This window comes from Lissotriton helveticus, chromosome 6, assembly GCF_964261635.1.
Source record: "Lissotriton helveticus chromosome 6, aLisHel1.1, whole genome shotgun sequence".
In the NCBI taxonomy this organism is placed as follows: Eukaryota; Metazoa; Chordata; class Amphibia; order Caudata; family Salamandridae; genus Lissotriton; species Lissotriton helveticus.
This window is the reverse complement of record NC_136067.1, coordinates 1,062,987,307-1,063,004,917: the sequence shown is the minus strand read 5'-3', so window position 1 is coordinate 1,063,004,917 and position 17,611 is coordinate 1,062,987,307.

The window sequence follows — 17,611 nt, the reverse complement described above, 5'->3', positions numbered from 1 at the left end:
ACTCGTTCGTGCCTCTTTAGCTATTTCAGGTCGCTTCTCGCGCCCGCACTCGCTCCCCTTCACAGCTTCGTTGTGGATGACGGGGGGGGGGCGTGTTCAGGCGGGCGGCCTCGGAGCAGCGCGCTCCGCGCTCGGTGTTCCGCGCTTGCTACCCGTCGGCTCCGGTTGTCCTTGTGGGTGCCGCCGAGCATCCAGTTGTCCTTGTGGTTTTATTTTTTTTGGAGGTAGCGCCTTAAGTTAGAAGACTCACAGGCGTGGTCCGAGGGGCTTACTTAGTTATGGTGAGCACGGGCATGCGCAGACTGGGCGCTCTGCCCTGTTTTGCTTCCGGGTCACTGGCTGACGAGCGTTTCCGCTTCCTCTCTCTCTCTTGTTCCGGTTGGTCGCCTTCTTCTTCCGCCTCCTACCTCCTGTGATGGCCGCCTCCGTCTGGTGCTTCCGGTTTGCCTCGCTTGGTACCTGCAATCCAGTGGTCCCTGCTGTCGCCCCACGGGTCCTGCGGTCACTGCTGGTGGTGCGTCCTTTTGGTCGGTGAGCACTCCGGAGGTGTCTCTGCGCTGCAGGGTCTCTCTGCTTCTGTTCTTTACCTCACTCCGCTGCAATTTTACTTTAGCAGTTCTGGCTCCCTGGTCAGACTCTGGACGCCTGACCGCTGAGTGCACTTATGCTCGCCTGCGCCAGCTTCTGCTTTAGCGTTCGTAGGAGAGGGTCCAGGAAGCCAAGTTCCATACGATGCCAGGCTTAGTTGCAAACTGGGGCTTCTGCGCTTACTCTGAGGGTCGGTCGCTTATTCCCTTGTAGCTCTTCACCTCTTCACCTCAATCGGTCTGCCCAGGGATCGGACCGGTTATCTCCTCCTTGCTCTCCTTGCAGGCACGGTTGCTGGTACTGGTCTAGAGTTGGTCTATTGTGGCACAGTCGCCATCTTGCCTTCCCCCTCGCTTCTTAGTTCCCCTCTTTTGAGGGCTCTTTTCTTCTTTGTTGTGCCTTCCGAGTGCTTCCTCCGGGCTCACCTTGTAGCTCTTCTGTTTATCTATCGTTGGATTCTTTTCCGAGGTTCAGACCATCGGGTTTGGCTGCTCAGAATCGCCTTAGTCGCTCAGGGTTTGCGGAGCTAACGGACCTAGACGACCATCTCCTTTGTCGTGGCGTTTTATGTAAACAAGCCGTGGAACAAAGGATCCAGTCCGGATGGTCTGTCGGAAAAGGAGACAGGGCGGTAGCGCAATGACAACAGCAGCTTACTTCAGGGACTTTCTTTGCCAATCGAGGTGACAGTCTAAGAATGGGCAGACAGCTTCAGTGTTATCTATATGCAGACAAATATGCGTCTAAGCAAATATTATCTATATGTAGACGTAAGCGCATTGGCAAATATTAAATGTTTGTATGTAGTCCAGTTGCCAATAATATAGCAGAAAGTCCCCCCGGCTTGTATTGCCCTAAGGTAATCGTGCGCCCGGAAGCTCTCCTTCAGTAATGAGCATTAAATAAACAAGCGCCAAGCTCGGCTGGTCCCGGCGGTGTGAGCGAATGCAGGAAGCCATCAGGTGAACCCCCCACTGTGCCGGCATGGCTCCTTCTGCCGTGCTTTTAATCGAGGTGACTATTTTCTTATAGTGTATAGTGCACCAGAAGCATTAACTATTCTTATTCCTCGTTTCAAAAAAGGTGAAAAGGTAAAAAAAAAAAAAAAGCCAGATGCTTCCTGGTCGCCCTGCAGCGTTTAGAAAGAACTATTGGCTATGCAGACAGACGAAATCCTGATGGGACCCCCATGCTCTGTCTGTGACAAGAAATGCTGAAAGGCTCGGTAGCCCTCCAACCCCATGTCGCCTGCATTTAACACATTTTTCACCCCCAGCACTTTATTACATTCGTGTATCCCTCCCTAACATTCAAGCCGTCTCTACCTGGCTCTCTCACTTCTGTCCAAATTATACCATTTTCCAAGCATTCAGTTTGCTATCTCCTCCCTCCCTGCCATCAGTATTCTTACATCTAATATGATTCTTTTGAAATGTAAATCATTAAAAAAGAAATTAATGAACAATGTAAATCATTAAAATACTTTATATTTGTGGGGCGCCTCCCGCAAAAGAGAGGTGTTCAGACAGTGCAGAAGGTTGAAAAGCTTGCTAGGAAAATCTGCGCCCGGTATTGAAGCCTGACACTGCTCTCTACGCCACCGTCATTCTTGCGGTGTCTTCACCTTCATCTTCACAATATCGATAGAAGTGCTGTCCAGTTGATATTAGCATCTGATATTATGTTGTGGTGACGTGTGAAGACGGCAGTGAAAAGGGACAAGCTGAATTGAATTTTCAACGTATCCGCATCCACGCAATGTGTAATCTTGGGCTAATCAGTTTTTCAACTCCCTCCTATCTCAATAACATTAGTAGCGCCAAGAAGCAGGACACACTTTGGTGCTGGGAACTATATATGTACAATTGCACATTAGCTTCCAGTGCGTCGATATTCGCGTAAACTCTAGTGGGTATAAGAAAAGTTCCTACTTTTATAAATGAGGCCCGTTGGTAATAAAAGGGATCCCATCGCCTGAGAGTTTTTTTCCTACATAGAGCTGTCAGCAGGGTGAGGTGCTCCCTAAGTGGAAGGGACCTCTGCTAGGGAGGAATTACTGTTCTGTGCAGCCACTGCAGGGCTCGAGTCGAGGTACCACGCGGGTGGATGGCGTCCCCCCACTTATTTAACCGGGAGCTCGATAACTGGAGCAAATGGAGACCTCGCCCCAGAGAGGCCAAAGAGTGTATGTGTGGCTCCATTTGCTAAGGGGTGAGCGAGGGGAGGTAATGAATCTGATGGTGCAAGCTACCTTTCGTGACGTCACTTCCTGTTGTGACGTTAGTGTCCCCCCACTTCTTTTTTAGGTCTCGCCTGTCGATGCGCATGCGCATCGAGCTTGCGAGCCTATTGCGGCTTAAACAACTTTTAACTAAGAAGGAAGGAATCGTGGCGATTCCTTGCAGTGCCCGTGACTTTTAAGCTCAATGCGCATGTGCATTGAGCTTAAAAGCGCGTGCACAGCCGCAATCGCCATCTGTTCCTCTCTCCCGCATTCCTCCGACACCTTTTGAAGTGAAGCTTAGCTTCACTTCAAAGGCCCGGCTTCTTCACACCCACATGCCGCTCTCCCCGCTCTGCCCCCTCCCCTGCCCGCCGTGTGCATTTCTCCTCCCCCCTCCCCTTCTCTGCCTTGCCTTCCCTCCGTCTTGAATGAAACTAACACCATACATTCCTGACATCCACTGTCTGGGCACCATCCGAGCATGTGGAGCGAGGGCTCGCCATCTAAAACTCAATTTATGTGCTTATTATTTTCGCAGCTGCCTCCACAATTCTTTATAATTATTAGCATCTTTCCGCGTGCAAATGTTGCCAGGGAGATTTTCCCTTCGTATTTGTTTAAAAAAAAAATGTTTTTCGAGTGAAAATGATTTCCAAAATGCTACATTTCCTACCGCTCGGCCCCCTCCCATGCCCGCCGTGTCGCATTTCTCCTCCCCCCTCCCCTTCTCTGCCTTGCCTTCCCTCCGTCTTGAATGAAACTAGCACTCTCGCCCGGAGGCAGGCTCGGCAGCCATACATTCCTGACATCCACTGTCTGGGCACCAACCGAGCATGTGGAACGAGGGCTCGCCATCTACAACGCAATTTATGTGCTTATTAATTTCCCAGCTGCCTCCACAATTCTTTATAATTATTAGCATCTTTCCGCGTGCAAATGTTGCCAGGGAGATTTTCCTTTCGTATTTGTTGAAAAAAATTTTTTTTTTCGAGTGATTTTTTTTTCCAAAATGCTAAATTTCACCGCTCGGTTGCTGAAACCCCAATAAACGAAACCCTTTTTTTTTTTTTAGAATAGTGACCACTGCAGGCAAATAAACTGTGCACTACAAAGATGCAGAAGCACTGCACGTTTAAACGAAAAGTACCAGTCATTTTCTGTTTTGTGATGCGCTGTAAAATACACCGGTTTCCAAACAGAGGTGAGGCGGTGGCTAGGGCACGAGTTGACATTCCTGAGTGTCGTTTTTACAGCATTGATTTACATAGACTTCGGATGACAGAAGATTAGACCACTCACATGCAGAGTGAGGGGAATCGATTTTGAACGTTTGATCTATTCATGTCCCCCTCGTTTATTATCCATCAAGGTGCATAAATAATTCGAAGAGGAGGACGCCAACAAACATAAATTCATTTAATAATGGACAGTGCACACAGCTCTTAACATGTCAGCATTTTATCCCGTAACAGGGGGTAATTAAAGTACACTAACATCCTTGGATACGTAATGATCATGAAGAGCAAGATTAACAACATCACTTTCTTTGTATTCCCGCCTAACTGAAATATAGCGCTTCACAGAATTCTGCTGGTCTTCTAGGCCCTCTCCTCCCGATCGTCCGCTTGTGGACTTCTTTATGGGAAGAAAGTGTATTCAATTTGCATGACTTCAAAAGGGGAAGAAGACTCTCTCGAGATGGTAGCGTCTCTAGTCCAGCCGGACTAGACAATTCCTCGAGACGCGACAGCGTCAGCAGGGCTCGGTCAGGAGGAGTTCAGGAGGAGCCGCGACCACGTCAGCAGGGCTCAGCGTTTCGGTAGTCACTTCAAGCTTCACGTTTCGGGCCACTCACACACGCAACGCCACTCACACACGCAACGCCACTCACACACGCAACGCCACTCACACACGCAACGCCACTCACACACGCAACGCCACACACACATGCAACGCCACACACACATGCAACGCCACACACGCATGCAACGCCACACACACATGCAACGCCACTCACACATGCAACGCCACTCACACATGCAACGCCACTCACACATGCAACGCCACTCACACATGCAACGCCACTCACACATGCAACGCCACTCACACATGCAACGCCACTCACACATGCAACGCCACTCAACCACGCAACGCCAATCAACCACGCAACGCCACTCAACAACGCAACGCCACTCAACAACGCAACGCCACTCAACCACGCAACGCCACTCACACACACAACGCCACTCAACCAGGCAACACCACTCAAACACGCAACGCCACTCAACAACGCAACAGCACTCAACCACGCAACGCCACTCAACAACGCAACGCCACTCAACAACGCAACGCCACTCAACCACGCAACGCCACTCAACAACGCAACGCCACTCAACCACGCAACGCCACTCACACACGCAACGCCAATCACCCACGCAACGCCACTCACCCACGCAACGCCACTCACCCACGCAACGCCACTCAGCCACGCAACGCCACTCAGCCACGCAACGCCACTCAGCCACGCAACGCCACTCAGCCACGCAACGCCACTCAACCACGCAACGCCAATCAACCACGCAACGCCACTCAACAACGCAACGCCACTCAACAACGCAACGCCACTCAACCACGCAACGCCACTCACACACACAACGCCACTCAACCACACAACGCCACTCAACCACACAACGCCACTCAACCACGCAACACCACTCAACCACGCAACGCCACTCAACAACGCAACAGCATTCAACCACGCAACGCCACTCAACCACGCAACGCCACTCAACAACGCAACGCCACTCAACCACGCAACGCCACTCAACCACGCAACGCCACTCACCCACGCAATGCCACTCACCCACGCAACGCCACTCACCCACGCAACGCCACTCACCCACGCAACGCCACTCACCCACGCAACGCCACTCACCCACGCAATGCCACTCACCCATGCAACGCCACTCACCCACGCAACGCCACTCACCCACGCAACGCCACTCAGCCACGCAACGCCACTCAGCCACGCAACGCCACTCAGCCACGCAACGCCACTCAGCCATGCAACGCCACTCAGCCACGCAACGCCACTCAGCCACGCAACGCCACTCAGCGCCACTCAGCCACGCAACGCCACTCACACACGCAACGCCACTCACACACGCAACGCCACTCATCCACGCAACGCCACTCATCCACGCAACGCCACTCATCCATTTGCAAAACGAAAAATGTAAAACTCTTCTATTGCGAGACCTATTGCATTTTCAATGCTTGTTTAGGACTTGTGCCCTGGCAGCCAGCATCCCTGCGCGGGAGGGGCTGGAGCAGCGCATGCTTGTCATACAGCGGAAACAAGCGGATGACTCGAAACAAGTCATTCAAGAGCGGTGTCTACAGCGTCAGGGACAGGGGTAAGCCTCACAGCCATGGGCGTAGGAAGTGTGGGGGACGAGGGGGATATATCCCCCCAGATTTTAAAGTGGGGGGGACACGGGGGACAAAAGAATGTCCCCTCTCCCTTCTGTTATTGACAGAGCCATTAGCGTGCGAAAGCGCTACCTAATGGCCCTGTACTTGACCTGCCCGGAGTCAAAGAGGACCCCTGCCCTCTGCCCTTTGTTATGCTGCAGGAAGGCTCGGTGTCCTGGGAAGGGCAGAGAAGGAAGACAACTCTGTCTCTTTTCTTTCATGCCCAGAGAAGGCAAGCACAGTGTCAACTTCTCCCGAGTCCTGATCTGCCTCTGGCAGCGGCCCTCCTCCCCCTCTCTCTTTCTTTTTCCTCTATCTCTTTCTGTCTCTGTCTTCCTCCTCGTTAAGTTCTGATTTCAAGACAGCTCTTACGTTCTCTCTCTTGCCTCTCTTTGTCTTTATTTGTTTCCCTGTGAAATGGATCCAAAATAGGAAGAACACTTTGGCTGGAAATGTCCCCATTTGCTGATGGTTTTATAATTCCAAAGAAAAACCTTAGGAAGGAGAGAAAAAATTATTAAATACCTAAATAAAGCGATACAGAGTGGTCAGCAGACAGGCCAGATTGTTATTCACACCCACACACATTAGCACCACTTTACAGAGTTTGCCAGTGAAAGCGCTACTTTCTTCTTTCTTTGAAGAACATTGTTTTCCCAGGGTGAGGAAGTGCACCATCCCTATAGGGACTGCAATACCTGGTTGATGAGTGGAGTAGAAACGTTTAATATGATCGTTTTCAACTGTTTGAATTATTTTAGCTTATAAAATGTGTACTGCAGCTCTGTGTTCAGGGATGTGGTCTTTTTTTAAACCAAACTGCTTACATTTTAAAAGGATATAAGCAATGGATATTGAAACGGGTCCCTTCCTGACTGGTCCTGTAGCCATGTCCTGAAATTTACAGGCAAAATCACTTACTGATTTCTGAATAATGAGTTTAAAACTGTTAAGGTAACCATGTTGTTCCTAATTACATTTCACATGCTTTGCTTATTCTTGCATTCCTTATGAGCGTTTGCTTTTTCCAGGGTGTTCTTTGTTTTTTTCAGGCAGCATTTTACTGTTGTCTAGTGCATACTTTAAATTTAGTTGCAGCACAATTGAGTTGTAGCTTAAGGCAGTGCAAGTTTCTCTCAGTGGGGCGGTATGGTGTTCAATGTGGGAGAGGATGTGGCACTCTGGCCAGAGCTGCTGAATTTGGAACTTGAGCACCATTTTCAGCCTTCATGACCAGTCCACCACTGACAAGGCTCATTCTGATGCTACACCTTAGAAGGCCCGATAGACCTTAGAAGCCCTGGTGTCTTTGCACCCGTAGGTGGACGCTAATGGCGGCAAGTGTGAGTTAACCTTGAAGGCCTGTCCACCACAATCCATACTGCAGTTCACCTCCAGTCTTGCGAGCAGGCATACAAAGAAGCACACCCTAGACACACCATCGACAGTGACTGTCACTGAGGTCACAAGATCCTTGAGGCCAGTCCACCGCACCCATTGGTACCTCCATTGGCCTTTTTTAGCAGTAGTGGTGCAACTCACCAGCGATCAGTAATGAAGGATTTGCATGCACACCAAACTTATGGGGTGATTATAATGGAGGTGGGACTGCCCCGTCACCGCGTCAGTGGCAGTTCCACCGCCATCGTTGACTGCATTACCGCCAGCAATATTACAATGGCGGGTGGTTCCCTGGCGGTCGGAAACACCACCGCCACACACCCAACTGGCGCCTTGAGCCTGCCAGTGCGGCGGAGGAGCTCGTGGTTCCTACAATGCTGGTGGTGCCTACCAGCCACCACAGTAGGGATTACGATACCCCTTACCCGCCAGCCTATCCATGGCCGTTCACCCGCCATGGAAAAGTTGGTGGAAAGGGACATTGGGGGCCCGTAGCAGGCCCCTGTCCCCTCAACCCCAGACATGGGACCCAGGGGATATCTAAGATGCCCACCTACATATCACTGCACCATGTGGCAGGCACCTGATTGTGCCTGCCACGTAGTGCAGTGATATATGTAACATGTCCTTTTTCACATTGCGGGGGATGATGCAGCCAGCAGCACCTGCTGCACTGTAAAAGATAGGCACTGCGAATGCCATAGTGGCGGTCACATTGTAATGCCTATCGTGGGGCCGCCATCTTGAAGGCCAGTGGTCCCATTCCCTGATTCGATGGCGGACGGACTGAAGTCCTCCTGCCATCGTAATCAGCTTCTAAGTTTGCAAACTTCATGGTCTCTGCTTCATGCACAAACACTTTTAACATGTGCAGCTTTCTTTCGGGCCACTGGAGTTATGCAGCAATGGAGGCCAAAAAGATGTTGCAGTATTGACTAAATTATGCAACAATAAAAAGGCTGCAACGTAATGCAGTGCATTTTATGATACTTTATTATTTTGACATATTTATACATACTAACAGCCTCTGCAAAGCTTTTGCCTCATTAGTACCTGTGTAACATAAAAATGCAGCAGTGGGAAAGGTGACCAGTCAACCTTTGCAAAGGGCCCTACACTTCACAGCAACATAAGTCACATTTCTCTTAGTAATTTTTGATCCGTTTGAGCAACAAAATTATTTTTGGTCAAATCGTTAATTATGCAGCAGATGATGTATTATGTGGCAAATATGACACAGCCATAGTTAAGTGGAAAATATTTTTCCACGTAACTTATTTTTGCCCCAGCATTGTAGTTGATCAATTTGCAAGTTCCGTAAACCGAAAAGTCGAGTTTGGGCACAATTTTCATTTTAAAAGCAGTCCTACAACACAGGGCTACTTGTAAACTGACCCCATGCTTCATCAGTGCACACATGCAAATGCAGAAAGGGCTACTGGCCTCAAAACTGCCATGCCCTATTATATTCTAGGGACTTAAGGTAGTTCCAATCCCCCTGCCCTATTATGTACTAGGGCATTATAGGAGAGGCCATGCCAATCATAGGGGCACCCTAACCCATAGTGCACCCTAGTGTATGTAGGTGTTTTCACAGTATCTTTAGGTGTCTCTTTCAGAATAACACTGTTCAGGCAGAGGCCAGGGTCAGTCAGGTACCACCAGTACCAGTCAGCAAAACGTTGGAGAGGGCCCAGGGCAGAGGATGTCTTTGCAACACTAAAGAAACACAAATTCAGAATTTAAAACATAACACCATGGTTGTGGGATTCTCTTTAATAATCAGAATTGATTTCTATCCTAATGAACCCATTTTCTAACATTAGGATAAGGAAAGACTGGGGAAAAATCATAACGTTCTAATCTATACCTTGAAGTTTTCGTGCAGTTCTTTGATGATGGTTAATAGCTCACTGTTCTATGTTAGGATTTTAACTTATAAACTGCAAATACCAAAAGAATCTCTCAGACAAAAGCAGTAACTCACTGACCTATTTACATGATATGCATTTTGTGATCTGCGTGGTACACGTTCTTTGCTGCAGGCATATTACCCCACTGTGGCTACCTTACCAAGAGTCAAAACTTCCACTAGACAAACCTCCGATCTCTCTCAATAAAGGACATTAATCACCAAAGTTATCTTCACATTTTTATTGTTGCCTGAAAATTGCTGGAGACCAGGAATGCAGCAGCAGGTATTTTTCAAACCATAATGCACTTGCAAACACGACGCCCCCACCCTAAGTCCGTGACCTTTGTTTGCTTGGTGCATGAAGATGCAAGATTCATATACATGTTTTTTTAACATTTGGTCTGATTACTATATGAAATAAACAAGCATACATGCAAACTGTGACAACATGCCTGCTTTTCTCGATATTTCATTTCGAAAGTATGCGATTGTATTTGTTTAACGAGCGGTGATTTGTATAGTGTCACTGGGAAGTCCACAAGATTGTCCCTGTCCCCCCAGAATTTTAGTGTCTCCTACGCCCATGCTCACAGCTCAGAACACTGTAGGAGGCAGGGGATAAAAGCAGGGCGCGGGTATGGGCTGCACGGAGAAAAGCTGGGTGGAGAGAATTTGGGTTGGGGTGGAAGAGACAGCATCAGGAAAAGAGAGGAAGAGAAGGGGCAGGGTGTGAAGAAGAGTAAGTGTGATGTGAAACGGGTGGGCACGCGCACCAGAGTGGGGGAAGGGGAAGAGAGGTGAGCAGAAGGAGGTGGAACCGGAGGAGGGAAATTTTTGGGTGAAGGAGAAATGGGACAGGTTGCAAAACGGTCTGAGATGGAAGAGAATAGACACAGAACGTAGAGGAAGAGTGGAGTGGATAGGAAGAGGAGCGCGCTAACAGTAAGATGACACAAGTGGTGACTTGGAGGACAGAGTGATGGAAGGGGTTGGGGTGAAGAACAAATTAAGAGGTAAGGGGGGGGTAAAATGAGGGCAGTAGACGGGAGAAAGCGGTGAAGAGTGGGGCCCAGAAGGGGTTTAAGTGTGCCGGGTCCCGCCCGTGCTCAGCACGGACAGTAATAACAAGCATTGAAAATGCAATAGGTCTCGCCTTTGGTTAAGTTAATGCCATTTGCTTTGCTAATGGAATTGAATAGCAAAGCAAATGGCTTTAACTTAATGAAAGGCAAGACCTATTGCATTTTTAATACTTGTTGCTAGAGTATCCTGACTGAGAGCTATCAGGAGCCTCACACCTAGATGGAATGGAGGGGAACAATGGCCCAGATCTTATCACTTCACAGGCACTTCAAAGAGAAATGCTTTTAACTTTGTTCAGTCCCTGTATATAATATGCATGCACTATTAGAATGTTAGATGCGTTGGTCGCCCCAGTATTTACACAAATAGCTTTTTAAATAGCGCTATTTTGCTTTATTTTTTTTATAGTGCTTTAACATTACAGTAGTGCTAAAGCGCTATAAAAGAAAAAAGAAAATAGTGGTATTTAAATTGTTATTTGTGCATGTGTGATGTAAGGCGCTCCGACACCCTGCTTTGGGATGAGTAGAGCGACTACTCATCCCAATGCAGGGTGTCAGAGCGCTTTACATCACACATACAGATTATACATTCACAATAAATCACGTCTGTACATCAATATAAAGGATGTGTTACATAACACAAGGAGGGTTACAAGGTGTAGGAGCCACATGTGCTTCATGCCTCACTATGCTGCATTAGAAGGATTTACAATTTATGAGCTGCAACTAACTAAAGGAGCTCAGTCTTAAAGCAATTACCCACGTACCCCTTTACATGTTACATAACTTGCTTTACAGGAGACAAATTAACCCTCTGTGCTGCTTTGATTCAACACTAGGACTAGGCAAAACACAGACTACTTCTCCAGCAAATATGTTATCCTCCAGAGTTATCTTAACATTATTATTATCATTCCCTGAGATTTTTAGATGGCACACAAAGATCTCTGCAGCAGGTGCCTTAACCCCCATAAGGCATTTTGAAATACAAACATAAAAACCAATTAAGGAAGTCTGGGCAGTGAACTCCGCTCCGCTCGCACAGTTTGCTGAGATTTCTGCACTCCGCATTACGCAGAGCTTGCGGAGTTCTGAAAAACTCAGCTCCGCAAAGGGGAGTTTTTTCCCTTGCTCACATTCATCAATGTCAAGTTGGCGAGCGAAGAAAATCCACCTCCCAGCGAGATTTTACCTCGTTCGCGAGTGTCAACATCAAGTTGGCGAAAGTGAGCGTGGAAAATCTACCTCCAGGCAAGATTTCTCAATGTAGGCGGTCAGATTTCGTGACCACTCGTGTTGAGAAAGCTACTGCTCGAGTAAAAATCTACTTGAGCGGCAGAAAGGAAGCAGCGCCAGCTTGGGCTGTGCATGGTGCCGTTCGCGATGATTGCACAGTGCAGACAAGCACTTGCCACTGAAAATCACTGCAAACTGCCTTTATTTAACGTACTCTGCGGCTTGTGGAGTTCCGCATAGCACTGCAGTTTTTTTTTTTGCACTTCGCGGAGTTCCGCGTATTAGTACTCCACGAACTCCACCCAGGCTTACAATTAAGCAGAACAGATTTACTGCCACATTTCTCGTTGATGCCTATTTTTTTGTGGCTGGGTTTAAAAAAATAAATGTATAAGTTGAGGCCCAAAATGCAAAATCAAATTTGTTAAATATTGTAATGCGCTCCAATGTACTCATGATAAACCTGCTAAACATATGTGAGGTCTTAAGATCTGATGTCACTTCCTGTGAGGTCATGGGACACATGCAATGTCATGGCCTTATGTAACTCCCTGTGATGGGACGCCCACTCTGCCCAACTTGGTGAGTTCTACCAATTTCTTTTTACAGACTTGAGCAGTGTTTACTGGTATATCTCACTTATCCAGGTACTGCTTGTGGCGTTTGCAAGAGAGACTCGAGAGGGAGGTTAAATCTACTACTGCCTGACTGACTGCTCTGCACTGCCTGGCATCTGTCGCTACTCAGTGGGGTGAAAGTGCTCAGAGAGACACATTATGCAACAGGTTTTTTTGCAGCTCCTCGGATTTCACAAGAAGCTGTTTGAAAACAATTTACATAATGTCATTTTCTGAACTCTTTCGCTGAAGTTCACTATTGGCCCATCCACAACGGCGGCGATGCAGAACTGAGCCATCCCTCCGGAGAGCTTGAACAGTAGGCAAGTTCCAAACCTTAAATCAGCCCCTTAATCTTTCTTGGGTGTTTTTCAGGGGTAAGTGTCCATCAGTCGAAGTCCTAGAAGTGACTCTTCAGTCAACTGATTGACCAGGGTGATCTGGCAATTATAAACCTGGGGCTATTATCCATGGCAAGAAGGAACAGATGAAGCCTAAAAGAGTTCATCACAAATCTTTAGGGCCAGGTTACGAAAGGTCACCTATGGGGTGGGAGGGCTGCTCCATCAAGGACCTCAACTACAAAAAGCTCTAATAAATGTGATTTGGTGAGTAAGTTTGCAGTGACTTTATGAGACCTCCAGACATAATGATTAAGGAATTGTTCCTTGCAATCTCCATCAGTTGTAATAAATTGCATTTAATAGCGGCTTGAGTTGGGCTATGTCAGAAAGCTAAATTATTGGGAGAAGCAAAGAACCAATGTGAAGCTGTAGAAAAATGCTACCCATAAGAAAGGGGTGGCAGAAATTGGCAAATATTAAAACTGATTCTTGTGCTATAACTTCCCAACGCATGCCTCAATGAGCTTACATGAGCCACAACAAACAGCAGAATGTAAACATGGGGCTTGGTTCCAGCCCAAGGGCCATGCAGCTTTACATTTCTAGGGTGGGAATATTGTAAAATGGATGGGGGTCTGACAAGTGTTGTCCCTGGTTCCCCAAAGAGACACAGGGTGTGTCAATCTTGCAGGAGGATGTGTCACTTCAACAACACTGTCTCCCATTCTTGCATAAATAATCTCTTGAGCAGTAACACGAGTCCAGAATTGCAAACACTTTTCATTGAGTTTGCATTAAATTTTTTAAGCAGATCTGATGCAAAGTGTTGGGCTGGTATTTATAATCCAACGCAAATCACAGTTTGTGCCAAAGCTGTAATTGTGCCAAAATCCTGCGCCTACCTGGCTGGTATAAGGGGAAGAAATATTTTTATTTGTACTTGATTTTCCTCTTTGCATGTGTCCTGCATTCTGCATAAAACATACCAAGAGGAAATTAACTTTCTGAGTTTTTGTGCAGGAAGATAGACCTTCCTGCACAAAAACTATGCTGACCACAACACAGACACCCTGTGTCTGACTTGACATTTGGCAGCACAACTGTGTGCCAGTGCAGGGAGAGAGCAGAACAGCGCCACATTTGTGAAGATACAGCACTGTTCTGCTCTCTCTTGTTCACGCAACCCAGTAAGGGTACACAGTCAAAATATCGAGTTAATAATGTCGATTTGCACTAATATAGAGATTGCAACATCGAAGGTAAGAAATATTGATGTAGTAAATATTGTTGTGAAAAATATCGATTTGAATGTATAGTAAATAATATCGAGATAAGTAATGTCGATAATAGAAATAACGACATATATAATGTCGAAATGTCAAAATATCGACATTTAAAAATGTGTGTGTTTAATATATTAAACAAACAATAGAAGAGTGTCAAATGCTATAAATGTAAGCACGACCACACATGGGGAGCACGACAACGGCTTCAGTTAAGACGTTTTTCAATGGTTGAAAGGAAGCCCTCACTCACCACCTAGTGATGACATGCTTCATCATTGGGCCCACCAAAGAGACCGAGTGTCTCTTCGGTGTGCTGCGACGCCAGATCTACTGCGGAGCGGGTTGGTGAGTTTAGGCAATGTTGTGCGAAGGGAAGGTAATTAGTGAGTGTTGGGTGGTAAAAAACCAGTCCGTAGTGTGTCAAAATTATAACTTTATTAGAATGATCACTAGGGACAGACTTAAAATTATGTGTCTGGAAATTGCGTCCACAGTCTATGGAGTGGGAATTTCTTAGGTATCAGTCGACATGTTTCAGCCACGAAACGGTGTGATTTTACCTGGCATTCATCAGGACATTTGTGAATTAAACCCTGGTGGGAATGGACGCGCTAAGGCCCACCCCAACCATGGGACGTGAAAGTGAAAATTATTAAAAAAGTGAAAAAGTGCAAAAATAATTAGGGAGAAAAATTGGTTCTACCTAATAACTCCTGGTTTAGGAGGCTTCCGACTTGAGCGTTTCTGCACCTGTGAATATAAAGGACAAGACGTACAGGTATAACAAAACATACATTCAGTTATGATGTTAAGCACTGTATATCGGTAGTGCTCCAACACGTGATTCCAGAGGCAGGGGTGATGAGAATACTGGTATCGTTATCACCACCACAGTCCCCGGGTTCTTAAATGATACATGATGGGTAGTGCTGTGTGCTATTCGTGCAAAATAAAATTAAGGGTAATTAAAATAAGGCAGGAGGTATTGCACCTTGTGTCTATCAATTAAAAGTGCAGGCACAGCCGTGCTCGCAAGTTCACAATTTCAAAATAAACATATCTCACTTTTCTGGTGTTCAAAGTTCGCACCATGGGTCTCAGGAGGGGGGTGGGAACGTAATTGGCACACCCTACGGTTTGTCAAAACAAAGGAAAAAGCAGTACGATTAATCGTTTGGCGTTTTTAGGAATACTTAGCTCGATTGTCGCAAAATGGATGGTGGGTGAACTCTACTCACGCCCTCGACGTTCGGCACCCGCTTGGCACCTATGTCTACCCTCAACCGGACCCCGAAGATGTAAGCGCGGGGCCGGGAGAGCGTTTTAATGGAGAGTTTGCCGGGAAACAGGCTTCCGGGTGGGCGTGGTCGTACGCTGCCACTGCCGCATTGCGAGCCAATCGGGAAAGGTCAGCGTCATTTGACTGAGCTACCACCTGATCAGGAAATGAAACGTTAGGGTGAGTTGCCGTGGCAACCCTGTACCGAGTCTAGTTTTCAACGGTGAATAAGATAGCCCTCCGCGTTATCGTATGTTAGCACTGTTGCACTTAGAACCACTTGGAGAGGGCCATCGTCACGTGCAGACTCAGCCGCTGATCTGGAAATGCAACGTTTGGATAGGTTGCCATGGTAACTCTCAGCCAATGTCAAATGCCTAGTGTTATCAGTAAATAAAAACAGCCCTCCATGTAGGAAAGCCGACCGACTAGATTTGGTGATCTTTCCTTGAAACTACTAGTAGGAGAGGTGGCTAAAGGACTGGATTTGACTGAAAATCACTAAATGCTGATCGTAGAAGCGCGTTTGCGATCTTTATGATTAAATAACAAAGGGGATAGCAGTTTATCAGTTATCTGGCTGTCTGATACAATCACTTGCTACTAATCATTTGGTCACAGAATTCCATGGTATGTCGTCATTAAGCCCATGAAGGTGGGTCCCAAGTCTGTAGACCCAGCGCTGTTCTTTCTCGAAGAGGCGGGTGGTGGTATTATGGCTGCTGTCCAAGTGTTCAATGATAGTCCAATTCATATCATTTGGGGTGTGATTAAGTTCAAAAAAGTGTCTGCTCATTTTTGTTGTTGTTTTTTTGCATCGTATATTTGATCGGTGCTCACAGATTCTGAGTTTCACCCTTCTGCTCGTCATCCCTACGTAGCGTAGTCTACAAGGGCAGGTGATAAGATAGATAACATTTTCAGTGTTGCAATTAGTGTGGTCTCTTTGGGTCCAAGTTTTTCCGGGTTCAAGTTCTAAAGTTTTTGAGTGTGCTGTCAAGTGACAGACGCTACAGTTCGAACATGGGTAATGACCAACCACTCTTGGTAACCCCCAGCTGTCAGTTACACTTCTTGGAGTTGTTGTTGTTTGTGGTTTTGGTCGGGTATGCACCAAGGCATCTCTTAGACTGCGTCCTTTCTTGAAGGAAAACAGTGGTTTTTCCCAAGTCCTATTGGTGCTGGACAGGATTCTCCAGTTCTTATTGATTGATTTTTTTATGAAGTTTGACAGTGTGCTGTGTGTCGTCACACATGTAAGTGGGATGTCTTTCGGGGTGGTGATCTTGTCCTCCAAAAGCACTTCCCTCGGCTGATTCCGTGCTCTTTTGTAACCTTTTGTCAGAATTGGTTGTGGATAACCTCTCATCTTTAGTTTGGAAGTTAAATCATCAGATTGGGTTTTGAAATCCTGTAATTCAGGACAGTTTCGTCTCAGCCGTAGGAACTGACCATACAGGAGATTTTCTTTAAGGGGACGGGGGTGAAAACTTGTGTATTCGAGGAGGTTATTTTTAGCAGTTGGTTTATGATATGTCTTGGTTATGAGTCTCGTACCTTTGACTTGTATTGTTACGTCAAGGAACGAGGCCTCAGATTTACTGCTGGCATGAGTAAATTTCAAATTTCTGTCTCTGGAGTTGACCCAAGTATAGAAAGCCTGAAGCTGTTCGTCATCACCGACCCAAATGATCAGGATGTCGTCGATGTAGCGTTTCCAGAAATAAATGGAACTTGAAAATGGGTTGGGTTGTAGGATGTGCTTAGCTTCAAAATCAGCTACGTACAATCCTGCCACGCTCGGGGCAAAAGTACTACCCATCGAGGTACCAGTACATTGAAGAAAGAGGTTACCCTTCTAAGAAAAGAAATTTTCTTTCAGAGCTAGAGTTGCGCAGCCCAGTATGACATTTTTAGAAGCCTGATAATTCCATTCAATGGAATCTAGAGCTGACCCCAGGACCTTGATTGTATCGTCCTGCGGGATGCTCGTATATAGGCTCTCGATGTCTAGAGTGACCAGTGTAACTGTATTCTCAGGGAAAACGAGGCCCTGGATTGACTGGAGGAGGCTTTTGGTGTCCTTAAGGTAGGTTGGGGTATGCTGTACAATCGGCTTAAGGTAGAAATCACAAAAGCGCGATAAAGGTTCAAGTAGGGAT